At 38.4% G+C, this 14,926-nt stretch overlaps 1 long non-coding RNA gene across 1 annotated transcript in view; it reads right to left on the minus strand.

Annotated features, from left to right (window-relative positions):
* LOC139439874 (uncharacterized) overlaps nt 1–14,926 on the minus strand; it is a 64,551-nt gene that overhangs the window by 14,054 nt on the left and 35,571 nt on the right. The window lies entirely within an intron of this gene.

Below are 14,926 nucleotides of genomic sequence, written 5' to 3' on the forward strand. Positions count from 1 at the left end.
GCGAGGAAACACAATGAGAGACACAACAAACAGGGAGCGGAGGTGGCTCTCTCTCACATGGGAGACCATGGATTTGATTCCTGGAGCCTCCTAAAAAGATGAGCAGACAGCGAGTGCAAAACAATGGGTGGGGGGGGGAGAGAAATAGATAAATAAAAATAAATCTTACAACAACAAAAAAAATCCAACATAGGCCATATCCTTAAAAAATTATTGGATCTAAGGACCAATTCTATAAGCATCTAAGCCCCTCCTTCAGAAAAACATATTTCTAAGCAATAAGGACATTGAATGTGAGGGGAAGAAGCAGGCTAGTTTTAGACTTTCCTACAACTAGATTGAATGCTAGCAGGCAGTAGTGCATCTTCTGCAAAACTCTCAAAGGAAGGATAACCCAAGTATTTATGAATGCAGTCAAGCTGCCATTCAAATTTATAAAAAACTAAGATGTTTTCAAACATCCAACAAATACAGGAATGTAGTACCCATGACCCCCATCTTGAAAAACCAATGGGCCAATAGTCAAGGTTTTTGATGGACATTCCTCTTTCCCTATCACCCACAGGCATCTACTGTTGAGCTCTTGAATGACTCTCAAAGATCGATCCAGAAAGATTTCTGACTCTACACAGACTTCATAACCTCTTCCTGGTCTACATAATTGTGTAGGGCAATTTGGTCACTAAATGTGGCCATCTCCTAGGTAATGACAGGGTAAAATGGATGAAAGTTTATATAAATCTATTCTGAAATTTTGAAACTGCATTTTGACCATTCCTGTTCATGACTATTCCACTAACAGCAGCTGGTTTGGTATACCCTGGAGGTAGCAGGATGGCCAAAAGTGACCTGGGGGATTCAAACAATTCTGGATCAGAAACTTGGATTCCCTATTGGATTAACAAGCCCAATATTGTGAAAATAATTACTACATGTTTGAGTACACTGCTCAACAAGTCCCCCATTGACTAAGGTGTAAGATATAATGGGTCTTTTTAAATATTATAAAAATGGCCTTGTCTCTCTGGCCCCTGACCCTTCTGGACTAAAGGTGCAAGTAGGGGATGATTGGAGAAAAAGTAAAGTTACAGACACTGGAATGAGACAAACTAGTTTCATGGCAGAGAGTCATGGGATCCTGATGTATTGTTGAAATCATTACTGCAGGTTAGCCTCATCCTGCTGCTTGGAGTCCTGTTGAGAGGGCCTTAGTTAAATGCTATATGGGACACCCAGAACTGATTTGGTCCCAGCCTCTGTTAGTCATATTAATTGGAGTGGCAAATGGAATGGCATATTCATGTGAAAATTCACCAGGTGCCAATACTGTGTAGAAACAAGGTGTCAATATTATCAGGAGACTCTCTTCCATGAGTCCTTCACTGTTCTACATGTTTGGAGACAAGAATGCAAGGTCCTGACCACTCTTTACCTGGGCCATTTGTCAGGGTTGTGTTTCCATGAGGAAGCTTGAGGGATAAGATCATAACTCCCTCCAGGACAAAGAGGAGGATTGCTTACTGTGCTTGGTATAAAATAGTAGGTCCCCAAGCTCAGTGTTCTTCTCCTGTGATGTAACCCACTGCACATGCAGGCATCCCTCTGAGTCCTCTCTGTCAACCCTGTGGGACTTGGAGGGCGAGGGGAACTGACAAAAGCATGCTGATCTCACGCTGCTGCTTGCTATGCTAAAAGCAATAAAGTCCCTTGTCTCTGATGGGAGTCTTGTATCTTGTGCCAGCATGCAACAATAACAGGCTAATTTATTCACTTCTAAGTAGAATAAAATTAAATCTCAGATCCAATCATTACAATATCATTGCTATGATAAAAATATATAAACAGTTAAGGGAACCAGGAAAAGCAGTACTTGTTTAAAAGAGTCAGGAAAGAGTTTTCCAGGAGACTGTTAAATTCCAAAAGAATGAGACATATCATTGTGCCTGGGCTTCCCACATATAGAGTATGATTCTTGGCACAGAGTTGAATAATTCATGTTATATAAGTGAAAATGTACTAGCCACTATTAGCTCAAGATTTTAAAAATTAGAATATAGGATTGCATATAAAAAGTACCTAAAACATAGGATGAGATTTTTATTAGATTGCAAGCTCCTTAAGATTATAGGTAACATTTTCCAACTTGAAGTTGATTAGTAAAGTCTTCAATTTAAAAAGTAAACTTAATTCAAGGACAGATGGAATATCTTAAGGATGATAGAACAGGGAGGACCCAAATCAGGCACCACTTACTTAATACGTGCCCTGCCAAGGTACACAAAAAGAAATGTGACATATGGCTTTTATACTAAAGAACATGCAATCATTGATCCATATATCTGAAATTCAGTTTATTTCTGAAAATAACTTACTTTGCAGCCTCATTTACTTTTCATTCTCTCTCCATATGGTAAACTTTTTCTAACTATACTAGCATCAAATAAGTATCATTTTCCTAATGGAAAACTATGAACAGCCTCAAGCTGCCAAGTGTTACAGTTTGGATGTCTCAAAGCGTCACAAAGAATTTCCACCTGATTATCCAGGCTTTTCAGGTTGGGTTGTTTAAAATAGCAGAAGCCAGATCCAGACAATATGCACTGGTAAGAACACAGCTCATCAATCTATAAGAGATACGAAAGAAGTGAGTCTATCAAGAGAGATGCTCAGGTATTTGGACCATTTTTCTGACTCATTTCTATCTGTAATCCATAGTGCATACAGAAAGAGCTAACATTATCAGGAGAAACAAATGGAATTTATTAATGAGCAAAAGAAACAAGCAATTACAATTGCTTTCTCCCACAAACAGGTTGTTATCTACCAAGCTTCCTAAATCAATGGTATAAACACTTATTTCTGCCAATATTAAAATAAAAAAATATGATCTTTTCCACAGAACCCACAGGTCTCTTTGCTTTCAATTTCTCTCTCAAAATGCTGTCTCCAAAGATGAAAGAAGAAACGTACTTAGAAAAAGTTAATTCTCCCAGACATTTTTCATGGTATTAAGATCACTATCTGTCCTCAACCTTTCTCTTTCCCTACTTTGCTCCCCACCCTGTTCCTTAATCATAAAGATTCAATTTCTCTCCAAAAAGACCAAATTTGTCATCATTCCCCTTCTTTGTTCTCTTCTTTCCTTCTGCCTAGGACACCTCCATATAACAGGATCCACTTCATCTTTCAAACTCAGAGTAACTCAGTCTTCTCTGTAAGGCCTCTTCTTTACCCTGTGGGACTTTTGCCATATCCTTAACATGTGGAATATATCATATTTGGCTTAAATTTCCTGCTATTACCATTTTGTGAGCTCCTTGAGGAAAAGAGTATTACCTAGTAACCTTTAGTTTTCCAGGCACCTAGCTCATATTTGTCATAAATATTTGCTGAGATAATTGGCATTTACTGCATAGAGGCAATGAAATATAATCAAAAAGCACAAATTTGATTGTGTATTTACAGCATTGCTAAGGAGAGAACATGTCCTGAGCAAGACTTTGAGAGTATAGGTCACTTAGAAATTACATCCCTGAAATTGAAATGAAGGCAATGGATTTAATGATTATGTCTATTGGGTATAACTTTCTCTTCTAGCTGAATAATCATCACACAAATTTCAGAAAATCACATAGTAACCACCCATATCATATGCACTTTCCTTAAAAAAAGTAAGTATAGGTGCTATTGGAAACCCAGGAATTCACTCACATTAGTATTTATAGATGTCACAGTCAACTATTAAAGTCATTTGGAAATTTAGCTATCATGAGTCGGTCCACTCAAAGCCAAAGTATATCTTTAAGTATACCAAGGAATTTGAGCTTATAATTCTAAAAGCAATGCTGAGTTAGAATCTTAATGGGTCACTCAAGCTAACAGTCCTTTGCTATCTGAGGTAGATCCCAGTGGGAAAGTGAGCTGAAATTGCTAAGTGACAACTTTATCTTGCCTCACTCTTACTGCAATATTATATGAAGAAATAGTAAATATCATGTAGTTATTAAAATAATGAATATAGTTATATGAAAACATTTAAATTTGTTTTTGAAATACTATCACATGCAAAGGAAAGCACAGAGATATGCCTCTACAATAATCACAATGACATATATACATATCATGCATATATATATATGTATGTATACACTCCCCTCACAGTTTTAAGAGAGGACATAATAGAAATAAAAACAGTTGCTATTGAAGTATGATTGGATTGTAGGACTTTAAAAAAATTCCCTCCATAGTTCAAAAGCTAACCCAATTATAAATCTGAATTTAAGAAAGAAAAACTAATAGACACAATTTAGGATGCACCATGGACTCACTGCGACACAGACAAGGAAAAAATAGAATGACTACAGAGGTAGGAGGAGAATATTTGTAAAATTGCTTAGTGTCATAAGGAACTGTCTTGGCCCTAGCAGGATAATCCGTTCCCGCTGTTCAGTCTGGTGTCTCTGGTTCTCCATAACTGAGGGAAATTGATTACAAATAGTCTAGCGATTGATTAAAAAATAGTCTGTTGAACAGACTTCCCCAGTTTGTCTCAGGAAGAATTAGAGAATCAACTGTCTACTCTTTCCTTTAACAGGTACTCAACTCTCAGCCTTTCTTACTATATTTCCCATGTTCCCCAAAACACCCTATAGTTGAAACTACAGAAAAAGTAAAGTCACAGAAAAATTACTCCAGGTCCTGAAGGTTACAACTTTTATGTCAAACACATCACACAGAAACTACTCCATCTTGTAACCAGTTTGACCCCAGATCCAGATGTGTTAGTTTCTTGTTTCATAAAGTTAAGAGTTAGCTCAGTAAAGTGAAATAGCAATACCTCAGCCTATAGGAAGGACAGTGTGAGAAAAGATGGAATCATTGTTTTACTGTCCATAGATTTATAAATGTTATCTACTTGCCAACACCAATAACCCTTCCATCACAGATCACACATCCTTTTCCCTCATTGCCTATTTGGCTGTCTCACTTGGGAATCTTAGGTTGGCATGAAATTTATATACAAATTGAACTCAGGTCCTTCAGGATATTCCTTAATTCTAATCAAATGTTAGCCTCTTTATACTGTACATAAATATAATACCCTGAAGGGGGAGTGCTATATGAAGTAGAGGAGTAGGCAAATATAGGAGATAGGATAATCATAATAAAGGTAAGTATTCTTTGTACATAATAAAGGTAGCATTTCCAATCAGTAGAGAAAAGACAGATTATGCCACAAGCAATGTTGAGACAACAGATTGGACATATGGGGCAAAATTAATTTAAGCCTTATAACAAAATAAATTCTGGATAACTTAAACAGTAAAATATTTAAAATTAAATCATGGAACTAAATAACTGGAGACAATCAGCAAGAAGGCGGCAGAGTAAGAAACTCCTAGGGTCAGCTCATGCTATGGGCAGTTAATAATCACACAGCACTATCTAAAGTGCCTCTTTGGGGGCTCCGGGAGAGCAGAAGAACATCCTGCAACATCCTTGAAAGAAGGATGTTCTTCTTTCAAGAACATGCTTTAAGAAGTTTGGAAGTTTGGAACTGCAGAAAAGATTCATAAGTAGACTGCTCTACACCCCAAAGGCCAGTGCCCATTCTCCACTCATGGCACAAGCCACCCTAGGAGCTATTCTGCATCTGGAATTGCTCCACTTCCCAAATACGGGAGAGGAAGAGATGGTCACCAACTTCAGCTACTGATTAGTAAATTCCGCGGGCTAATCCTAAGAACAGCTAAAGTTCGAACTTGTCCAAGTCAAAAAGAGGCTGGTAGTTTTTAACTCTGCCCCTGGCACGAAGGGAAGCGGGACAGACTGAAAATCACAGTGCTGATAGGGACCAGCTTCTTTCCATCCAGATTAGATTTTAGCTTTAGCATAAGCACCAGGCCCACCTCTGGCAGGGAGGAAGTTGGGGGGACCTGCACCAGCCTATCTGGGAAAATACAGGCCATGCAGTGGAGGCCAGTGATCATCCTACTCTGGTGGCACAAGTCGCCACAGGAGCTATTTTGTGGCTGGAGTTGAAGCACCATTTCCCCAAAACAGTGGAGGAAGAGCTGGTTGGCTACTGACTTCAGCTACTGATTAGTAAATTCAGCTGGCTAAAGTATAACCCTAAGAACAGCTAAAGTTTGAACCTGTCCAAGTTGGAAAGAGGCTGGTAGCTGCCATTTTGACTCCACCCCCAACATGAGGGGAAGCCTGGCTGACTGAAAATCACAGTGATGGTAGAGACTGGTTTCTTTCACCCAGATTGGCCTGCAGCCCTAGCCTAGGCTTCAGCCCTACCTCTCGCAGGGAGGAAGCTGGCAGGTCCTGCACCATCCTCTCTAGATAATTGCAGGTACATTCAGGTGGCACAGGCTGAATAGTCAGAAGTCTACCGGGGCAACTGTGGTCAGTTTTGACCCATATGGCATAGATTGCTGCTCACATCGGAGCTCTATCACCACCCGAGGCAGGGGAGGAAGGGGCATGAAGCTTCATCAGTCTCTCTGGGCAACTAAATCTAGGCCTGCCTGACTTGGATTATTACGTAAGGCTGTGGATCTATTCCAACCCCTGGCAAAGGAGAAAGTTGGGAGAAGCTTCAATGATGCATGGGGCAATGAGGGCAGCTTGAGCCTCCACAACTTAACAGCACCAACTACATCCTTGGCTCCTAATACACAAACAGCAAGGAAGAAAGGGCAAGAAAGTCCTAAATGAAAGAGAGAAATTGCATTCAGATTAAATAGTAAGGCAGATGCCAAGACACCAACACAAAATTACAATCCCACACCAAGAAACAGGAAGATATGGCCCAGTTAAAGGAACAAGATAAACCTCCAAGTGATATAAAATTGGGACATCAATCATAGATGTTCAAACAGACCTTCTTAATTCAAGGAGATGGCAAAAGAGATTATGGATATCAAGAAGATATTGGACGAGCACAAAGAAGAATTTGAAAGCATACATAGAAAAATAGCAGATCTTATGGGAATGAAAGGTGCAATAAATGAAATTAAAATACACTGGAATCATATAATAACAGATTTGAGGAGGCAGAAGAAAGGATTGGTGAGCTTGAAGGAATGGCCTCTGAAAGTGAACAACAAAAGAACAGATGAAGAAAAGAAGGGGAAAAAATTGAACAGGGTCTCAGGGAACTAAACGACAGCAAGAGATGTGCAAACATATGTGTCATGGGTGTCCCAGAAGGAGAAGAGAAGGGAAAAGGGGCAGAAGGAATATTTGAAGAAATAATGGTAGAAAATTTCCCAACCCTATTGAAGGATATGGATGTTTATGCCCAAGGAGCACAGCGTATTCCCATTCGAATAAATCTGAATAGACCAACTCTGAGAAACATACTAATCAGAATGTTAAATGCCAAAGACAAAGAATTCTGAGAGCAGCAAGAGAAAAGCAATGCATAACATATAAGGGATACCCAATAAGATTAAGTGCCGATTTCTCATCAGAAACCATGGAGGCAAGAAGACAGTGGTATGATATATTTAAGATACTGCAAGAGAAAAACTTCCAGCCAAAAATCTTATATCTGGCAAGAAAGTCTTAAAGAAATGAGGGCAAGTTTAGAATATTCACAGATAAAAAGAAACAGAGAGTTTGTAACCAAGAGACCAGCTTTGCAAGAAATATTAAAGGCTGTGCTATAGCCTGAAAAGGAAAGACAGGAGTGAGAGGTATCATACAAGGTTTCACACAAGAGGCTAAATTTATTGCCTTACAGTAAATTAAATTACTGAATTAATTATTGTGTTTTAAATGTTTTGATCCTTTGAATTTAATAATTCAAAGCATATATTTTGGGGCAAATCTGAAAGGTAATAACTAATAATCAGCAATTAAAAACAGGCAATATTATTTGCAAATTTTAACCCATTTATTAAAAAGGAAAAAATAAAAATAGTGAAAACATCTTAAATGTTTTCTACTATAGATACTATTATTCCATACCCTGTAGTCCATTTGCTCATAATCTATTTTGCTCTTTTCCTTTCTATATTATAAGTTTGAGCTTCTCAGGTTTTCTTCCTCAGGGCCAACTAACAGGATTTCAGCTATAGACCTCCTAACTTTTTTTTTTTTTTTAATTTTTAAATTCATTTTTAAAAAATATTACATTCAAAAAATATGAGGTCCCATTCAACCCCACTGCCCCCACCCCACCACTCCCCCCACAGCAACACTCTCTCCCATCATCATGACACATCCATTGCATTTGGTAAGTACATCTCTGGGCATTGCTGCACCTCATGGTCAATGGTCCACATTATAGCCCATACTCTCCCACGTTCCATCCAGTGGGCCCTGGGAGGATCTACAGTGTCCGGTTATTGTCCCTGAAGCACCACCCAGGACAACTCCAAGTCCTGAAAACGCCTCTGCATCTCATCTCTTCCTCCCATTCCCCGCACCCAGCAGCCACCATGGCCACTTTTCCCACACCAATGCCCCATTTTCTCTGTGGACCTTGGATTGGTTGTGTCCATTGCACATCTATGTCAAGAGGGACCTCCTAACTTTTGGTGAAAGAAATCTCAGCCTCAGAAGAACAAAGTGTTTCCTCTAACCCTGCAGCTGCAGAGAAAAGCTGATACTATTACAAGTTAGGAAATATATTGCAAGAACAGATTTTTTGTTTTATTTTGTCTCATCATAAACAAGTTCTCATAAGATACCTGGACTTTGGAAATGGTAGCTATATCCTGTGAAACAATTCTTAACTGTTACTTAATAATGTTACTATCTTAGTTTTCAGACTGCTTTGGGTTGCTTAAACAATGGGAATTTATTGTTTCATGGTTTCAGAGGCTGGAAGTGTTCTGACCAGCTGGCAGTCCTTGGGGTTCCTTGGCTTTCCCTTCACATGACTATGTCTTCTCCCTTCTCTCCAGGTTCCAGCTCACTTCTAGCTTCTGGCTCCTCCCTGTGGCTTTTTCTATATCTGAATTTCTTCTGTTAATAAAGGATTCCAATAATCAGATTATGGCCCACTGTCATTCTGTTGGGCTATGTCTCAACTAAAATAACATCTTCTAGAGATCCTATTTACAACGGGTTCACACCCACAGGAATGAGATTAAGATTAAGAACATATCTTTTCTGGCTCTATCACTCAATCTACCATTGTTAGCTTTGTAAAATTTAAATTGCCATTTCTGAATTCTTGAATGTTAAAATGAGAAGAATTTTATCAAATCAGAAAAAAAGATCATTGGCACTCTCCCCTTCTTTTACATATATGAGGTAATAAATATAACTGTTTTCTTGTTATTTCTAGAATTTTGAGGTCTTTTCTCATTTATATTAATATATAACACCATTTATCAATGATTAAATCAAAGGGGAGGTAAGAGCTGAGAATGGTGTTTCCACACTGACTCTAAATATGAGCCAACAAAACTAACTGCCAAACTCTCTCTTAATTGTACTATTAAAACAAGGCCTTTTGAAGGATTACAAAGTCACTTAAAAGCAAGTGAATTATGATTTTGATTTTGTTCTTATTGATTGCTGCCTGTGGTTCTGCTCAGCCATCATGGGTGTGGTCCATAAGGTGGTCCTAAAGGATGAATCCCTGGCAGTTGACTCAGAGGAAGAAACCACATTCCATCTACCTTGAATAAGCATCTCTTGGTCTGAGCAAAATACTTGAATTTTCTTTATGAGTTGAGGCCCAGCAGGATGAGCTCTTTTGTGCTGCTTGTGGACTAGGTAGGATCAGAGAACTGAGGCTCAGTCATTTATATATTTATTTTTTTGTTTGTTTATTTGTACTTGAGAAAGCTGCCGTTCCTCAGCAAGGAAGAAATGCTGCCCTGAGGATGAGCTCTTCTCTCTAGGAGCTCAGCACTACTGTATGCATGGATTTTTCTCTTCTCATAATGTCTGCTAGGTTATTTATAGGTTGCCCAAGAATTTCATAATTTTTTTCTGCTATTGAGGCTGAGATTTTTCTGATATGAATTAAAAATGAGAGATGGTAGGAGGGAGTTGCTACTGCAGCAGTATGGTTGCAGAAGCCGTCTGTTCCCTGAGAATCAATGTGAACATAACACAGGGAATGGAAGAACAGTGTTTCTAAGAGAAGAACCTTAGATTAATAGGATAGGCTTCATGGGCCTTTTCTAAATCAAGGTAAATTCTTTGATAAATTAATTTGCTCTGTAATTTGAGATTTTAAAGATGGCTATATACCTTCTCCTTGGCTTTATCACAATGAGAAATAAAAATGCAAATATGGCAGTTTAGAATACACAAGGCTTTCTATTTTCTTATCAAGAAGTCTGAATTTCCAGTATCTCTTACACTTGCCTTCTAGGTCACATAATTATTACTTATATTAATATTTAAGGGCATGTGAATAAATATATGGCTTAAAATATGAGTTATATAAATGATTAGCCTTTTTATAAATTAGATATGGTCCAGTCATAGAAATAATCTATGCTTCCAGATGACAATGGAATTGAGACAACTAATCACAGATGTTCAACTAAATCTCCTTAATAAATTAAATGAGATGGCTAATGAGATAAGGGATATTAAGAAGACAGTAGATGAGCACAAAGAAAAATTAGAAAGCTGTATTAGCCAAAAGGGATGCTGGTGCAAAGTACCAGAAATCTGTTGGCTTTTATAAAGGGTGTTTATTTGGGGTAAAACTTAGTTACAAGGCCCTAAAGAGACGAACTCAAGGTACCATAAGAGGTACTTTCTAGTGCTCTTTTTTTTTTTTAAGATATATTTATTTCTTCCCCTACCCCTCATTGTTTTTGCGCTTGCTGTCTGCTCTCTGTGTCCATTTGCTATGTGTTCTTCTGTCTGACGGTCTTCTTTTTTAGGTGGCACCAGGAACCGATCCTGGGACCTTCTAGAATGGAAGAGAGGTGCTCAATCTCTTGCACCACCTCAGCTCTCTGGTCTGCTGTGTCTCTTATTATCTCTCCCCTGTGTTTCTTTTTGTTGTGTCATCTTGCTGCATCAGCTCTATGGATGGGCCAGCACTCCTGCATGGGTCAGCACACCATGCAGGTCAGCTCTCCACACAGGCCAGTACTCTGTGCAGACTGGCACTCCATGTGGGCCAGCTCTCCACTCAGGCCAGTTTGTCTTCACCAGGAGGCCCCAGGAATCAAACCCTGGACCTCTTATATGGTAGACAGGAGCCCAATTGCTTGAGCCACATCTGCTTCCTATAAGGGGTACTTTCTCACCTAAAGTTAGTTGCCACATGTTGAAGAAAGATGATGGGAAATAACTACGAGGGTTCAACCTTCCTCTTTCTTCTTAAGACTCTGTGAGCTCACTCCTTCAGATCTCAGCTGTAGGCTGACATAGGGCTTAGCTGCCCTGTTCTCTTCAGCTGTAAACTATCAGGCAAAATTGCTCATCTCTCCCCAGGGCTGCAGGGACTCAAAATTGAGTCACCCTAGTGATGTGGTTGAATCAAAGCCCTACCTTGATTTAATCAAATGATTTAAATTAATCAAAGGGTATTGTGCTCAGAGGAACAGACCAGTTTACAAGCAATCTATATCTCTTAAAAGAATACATGGAAAATACCAGATCTTATGGGAAAGACACAATGTTTGAAATTAAAAATACACTGGAGGCATATAACAGATTTAAAGAGGCAGAAGAAAGGATCAGTGAGTTTAAAGACAGGTCCTCAGAAAATGAATACACAAGAAAAAAGTGAATAGAAAAGACTGAATAGGGTCTCAGGGAACTAAATGACAGCAAGAGATGTAGAAACACACATTTCATGGGAGTCTCAGAGGGAGAAAAGGGAAAAAGGGCAGAAGGAATATTTGAGGAAATAGCATAGAAAATTTTCCAAATCTATTGATGGACATAGATATCCATGTACAAGAAGGACAACATACTCCCATCTGAATAAATCTGGATAGACCTACACCAAGACACATACTAATCAGAATGTCAAATGCCAAAGATAAAGAGAATCCTGAGAGCAGCAAGAGAAAAGTGATGCAACACATAAAGGGATACCAAGAAAGATTAAGGGCTGATTTCTCCTCAGAAACCATGGAGACAAGAATGCAGTGGTATGATATATTTAAGATACTGAAAGAGAAAAACTGCCAGCCAAGAATCTTATATCCAGCCAGATTTCTTTCAAAAATGAGAGCAACTTTAGATATTCACAGATAAACAGAAACTGAGAGAGTCTGTAACCAAGAGACCAGCTTTGCAGGAAATACTAAAGGGAGTGCTACAGCCTGAAAAGGAAAGACAGGAGAGAGAGGCTTGGAAGAGAGCCTAGAAGTGAAGATTATATAGTAAAAGTAATTAAAAGTATTAAAAAAAAGTGGTAAAAATAAGATATGGTAGATAAAACAGAAGGTCAAAATTGGTGAACTTTTACAGTAATAATATTGAATGTCAATGGATTAAACTCCCCAATCAAAAGACACTGCAGGAATGGATAAGAAAGTAAAAGCCATCTATATGCTGTTGCAAGATACTCACCTTAGACCTAAGGATACTAATAGATTGAAAGTGTAGGTCTAGATAAAGATATTCCATGCATTCAGTAACCAAAAAAAATCTGGAGTAGCTATACTTAGATAAAACAGACTTTAAATTAAAAATGTTATTAGAGATAAGGAAGGACATTGTATATTAATAAATGGGTCAACTCACCAGGAAGAAATAAATGTATATACATCATAAATGTATATACATCTAACCAGGATAACCCATTTACATGAGGCAAACACTGGCAAAACTGAAAGGGAAAATAGATGCCTCTATAATAATAGTTGGAGACTTTAATACGCCACTCTTACTATTGAATAGAGCATCTTGCAAAGGATCAATAACGAAACAGAGACCTTGAATATTATGATAACTGAATGAAACCTAATGGACATATACAGAACACTGCACCCCAAAACAGCAGGATATACATTCTTCTCAAGTACTCATAAGTCTTTTTCCAGGATAAATCATACATAAAATTGGATCATAAAACAGATCTCAATAAATTTAACAAAATCCAAATTATACAAAGCCCTTCTCTGAAAATAATGGAATAAAACTGGAAATATAGAAAGGGAAAATTCACAAATATATGGAGATTAAACAACACACTTAAAATATTCAGTGGTCAAAGAAGAAATTGTGAGAGAAATCAATAAATAACTGGAGGTGAATGAAAATGAAAACATATCAGACTGGTGGTCTGGAAGCTATTTCCTCAGGACAGTCCATTACCAGTTATCTCTCAAAGTGTCAGCAGAATTTAGGGTTTCATTGTCCCCACTGCCATCATTATCAATCCATATGTTTCCATTCACGTTTTCAGGATCCCATGCCTTTCCAATCAATGCCCTCACTTTAACAGCAGACAGCCTACAAAACTGAGATTTTAGTTTTTGGTTTAACTCTGCTACTTGCACAATGAGATTTTGGTTTTCAGAGATCTCAAGTCTGTGGCTGCAGGAAACGATTTTTTTTCAGGGTACACACAGAAACTTTCACATCCTTCATGCAGCCCTTAAGTTGCAAATTGAAGCTTTCAGCTCATCCCTTTTTTTTATAACTCTATCCATCTTATTTAGAAACCACCAGCCAACATCAGCATACCTTTTAATTCCACAAAACCTTATTAAGGTATCACAAACACTCTCATCTACAGCCTTGCCTCTTACACATGTGAGTAGCCATATCCAGTGGTGATATTTTGTGTATCTCTATTGCAATGCATGCCATTGACTATCATTGGCATCTTGATCATTGGAAATAAAGTCATTAGTGCCTTTGAATCTTGTCAGAGGAGACAACCACAGCCCCTTAATCAATTCCCAGATTTCAGGCAGTTTACAGACCCAGAGCACCTTAAATGAGGGGAAATATCTGTTCCCTTGGGGAAGGACCCTATTTCCCTGCCAAAAATCTATACTGATAATCTTCATCTCAGACTTCCCCAAAGATACCTATGGCCTTTTACCAGGGTAACTGTGCACTGGGGAAAAGGAAGTGATAACACATTTCAGGAATTGCTAAATTTTCAGAATTTACATTAATTCTAGGAGACCGGTCATTCCAAAACATCACCAGTCCACCAGTCAATGTGGGGCTTATGGAGTTCAGGTGATCAATGAATTTGTAGCTCAGTTCTGCCTCATAGTGGGTCCTGTGGGTCCCCAGATCCATTCTGTGGTTATTTCCCCAGTTCCAGAATGCATAATTTAAATGGGCATACTCAGCAACTCACAGAATCCCCACATTGGTTCTCTGACTTGTGGAGTGAGGGCTATTAGAATTGTCCTACATGACATTGCAATGATGGATGCAGGCCATTATCCATTTTGTCAACCTATAAGATTGTGTGGGGCAAAGTGTAAACTATAATGTAAACTATAGACCATGGTTTGTAGCAATGCTTCAGTATGTGTTCATCAATTGTAACAAATGTACCACACTAATGAAAGTTGTTGTTAATGTGGGAAAGTAGGGGAGGGAGAGGGGATGGTGTATATGAGATTCCCCCATGTATTTTATGCAACATTTATGTAATCTAAAGCTTCTTTAAAAATTTTTTTAAAAAAAAGAAGTCTAAGTAGAAGCTACTAGAATTGGCCCTACCTAGCAAAATAATAAATTAAAACCAATACCAGATTCCTGGAGAGATCAGTGCCACCAAAAAGGGCTTGTAGGACATAGGGTTGGTCATTTCCACTACATCCCCATTCAATTCTCCTTTTTGGCCTATGTAGAAAACAGATGGAACTTGGAGGATGATGGTGGATATTCATAAACTTAAGCAGGAGGTGACTCCAATTGCAACTGCTGTTCCAGATGTGGTACCATTGCTTGAGCAAATCAACATATCCTTTGGTACCTGGTACACAGCTTTTGATATAGCAAA

The sequence above is a fragment of the Dasypus novemcinctus genome, chromosome 10 (assembly GCF_030445035.2).
Source record: "Dasypus novemcinctus isolate mDasNov1 chromosome 10, mDasNov1.1.hap2, whole genome shotgun sequence".
NCBI classification, from domain to species: domain Eukaryota; kingdom Metazoa; phylum Chordata; class Mammalia; order Cingulata; family Dasypodidae; genus Dasypus; species Dasypus novemcinctus.